At 43.1% G+C, this 2,799-nt stretch overlaps 1 pseudogene; it reads right to left on the bottom strand.

Annotated features, from left to right (window-relative positions):
- Positions 1–2,109: 2,109 nt before the first annotated feature.
- On the bottom strand, positions 2,110–2,464 carry LOC110213945 (large ribosomal subunit protein eL34 pseudogene; annotated as a pseudogene).
- Between the last annotated feature and the right edge of the window lie 335 nt (positions 2,465–2,799).

Raw genomic sequence — 2,799 nt, 5'->3', positions numbered from 1 at the left:
AGGGAGGAGGGAGGAAGGGAGGAAGGAAGGAAGGAAGGAAGGAAGGAAGGAAGGAAGGAAGGAAGGAAGGAAGGAAGGAAGGAAGGAAGGGAGGGAGGGAGGGAGGAGAGAAAGAAAAAGTGGAAGGAAGGGAGGGAGAAAGAGAAAGAAAGAGAAAGTGGAAAGAATAAAGGAAAGGAGAGAGAAACAAAGAAACAGGCAAATAACGAAGGAAAACCCATTTATGAAGTGCTTAGTTTATGTAAAGCACTGCGCTAGGCTTTGAGGACACAGATAGAAAAACAAGACCATCTCTAGTCTAGGGAACTCCCATTCTAATGAGGGAGACAACACATGCAGGTTTGGCTGCAGGTCAGATGGAAAGGTCCCCTGGTCCTCAGGATGCAGAAGTAAAGCAGATGGTAATACATCTTCTTTAATGTCATTTCTACTGCTAATCACATCCATTTCAACAAGGGCATTGACACATACACACATCAATATTGGTGAGGGATTAGTGTGTGTTTGATGGACACAGGAGTGGCCAGGTGTGCAGGTGTGGGCTGCTTCTGGGTTGTAAATGGGAGACTGGAGCCCTGGGGAGACGGTGGGGGCAAAGATATAGACTGGGGAGTCATCTGCATAGAGGCGATAATTAAAGTCACAGGAAAGGATGAGCTCACCGAGGAAGTGGGTATGAAAAGAGAATGGGGGAGGGGCAAAGGCAGAGTCTTAGGGGACGGAAGAGAGAGGCAGCAGAACATGGCAGCAGGAAAGCTAAAGCTGAAGGCAAAGGATTCTTTCTGGAACTCCAGCTCTGTGATCTGCTATCTGTGTGACCTTGGACAAGTCACCTCCCCTCTGAGTCTCAGCTTCATCATCTATGAAACTAAGAACTTTGACTATATGATCTCTAAAGCCCTTTTCAGGGTTGGAGTTCTATGATTATAAGGAGGCAGAAGGATGAGAAGGAGAGAAAACAAAGGAGACAGAGGAAGATTTCTTTAAAAAGTTTTTTTTTAACTTATATCTTTTGTCTTTAACATCACCTCTATTTCCTGATGGCTTCCTTTCCCCTCCCCTACTCTCTCCCACCCAGAATACCATCTTTTATAACAAAGTATTAAAAAGGCGGGAAACAATTCAGTAAAATTAACCAAGACATTGCATGTAGTATTCTATACACATTACGTATCACCTCTGCAAAGGAAGTATAAGCATTTCTTATGGCCTCGTTGATATGTTCAACTGGATGTCCCACTGATAGCTCAAATTCAGCGTATCCAAACAAACCTAGACTTACTTTCCCCCTTACAATTGTTCTTTCCCCATTTCTTTCTGTTAGTGTTGTTGAATCACCATCACCCTCCCAGTCTCCCAAGCTTGAAACCTTAGTCACCTTTGATTCTGTCCCTCCCTTTACTTTGAACATTCAATCAATCATCTTTTTTGATCTCTACAATACTATTTCTACTATTTCTTCCATCCCTCCCCTCCTTTCCATTCACTGACACCATCTTACCTCATGCCTACATCATTTCTTATCTGACCTATTGGAATGACCTCCTAACTGGCATCCCTGCCTCTACCCTCTACCCTTTCCATTCCTTCCTTCGTACAGCTGCCATAATAACCTGCCTCATGCCCTGCTGAGATGAACATTCTTCTACTTAGAAATCTTCAGCGATTCCCATTTACGTGGTGAAAACAATCATAAACTCCTTCTCCTGGCCTTCCAAGGCCCTCCATCATCTGGCTTTGATCTATTTTCTCTGCATTTATCTCACACTATTCTCCCTATATTCTACCCCAGAGGTGGGGAATCTAGGGCCTCAAGGTCACATGTGGCCCTCTAGGTCCTCAAGTTTGATCCTTTGACTGAATCCAAACTTCACAACACAAATCCCCTTAATAAGAGGATTTGTTCTGTAGAACTTGGACTCAGTCAAATGGCCACACCCAACGACCTAGAACGCCACATGTGGCCTCAAGGCCAGAGGTTCCCTGCTCTACCCTATAAACAAATGGAACTACTCCATATCCCCCAATCTTTTCCTGTTCTCTCCCAGCTCTTTCTCTTTTCTTTTTTTCCTCACATTTTAATTTTCTTTATTATTAAGAAATATCTTTTTATTTACTTTTTTGACTCTATGCTTGTGCCTTCAACACCTTCAGAACAACTGCCTGCTCCTCAATAAGGAAAGCACACTTGACCCTGTCATGGACATATTTAGTACACATAGAGTCACCATAAGCCCTGCTGACATGTTTTTTTTTGTCTTTGATTGCCTCATAAGAACTCCAGGTCTCAAGGCACAAACACCTTGAAGTCTTCCTAGGCACACACCACAGCTGATTTGGGTGCTTTTCCAACTTTCTTGGTATAAAGATAAACAATTCTGTGACCTGGGGCTCGTGACAGCCGAGTTTTATTAGAAGCTGTATTATGGGACAACCTATGGTAACATGTCAGATGCTGAGCCATTTTTCATTCCTGTCAGGTCCATCACCAGAAAAGGAAAAAAAACTTTCTTTTTCTCATGCTGTTTCCCATGCCAGGAATGGACTTCCCTTCCACGCTTATCCCAATTTGATTTGTAGAAATTCAATCCTTTGTTCTAGGTCTCAGTTCTCCAGGAAGCCTTCTTTGATTCTTCCTCAATGAAAATGGCCACCTCTTCCTCAAATTTCTCCTAGTACCTTCTCTGGATTTCATTGCACTGAACACATTCCCTGTATTATATTTATGATATTTTTTTGGCCACCATCCCTCACCCCTAGAGGGCAGGTGCTAGATCCTTGTTCATATTTGTATCTTAG

The sequence above is a fragment of the Phascolarctos cinereus genome, unplaced genomic scaffold, assembly GCF_003287225.1.
Source record: "Phascolarctos cinereus isolate Bilbo 61053 unplaced genomic scaffold, phaCin_HiC Scaffold_3;HRSCAF=262, whole genome shotgun sequence".
Taxonomy (NCBI): domain Eukaryota; kingdom Metazoa; phylum Chordata; class Mammalia; order Diprotodontia; family Phascolarctidae; genus Phascolarctos; species Phascolarctos cinereus.
This window is presented reverse-complemented; position numbering and strand designations above follow the sequence as displayed.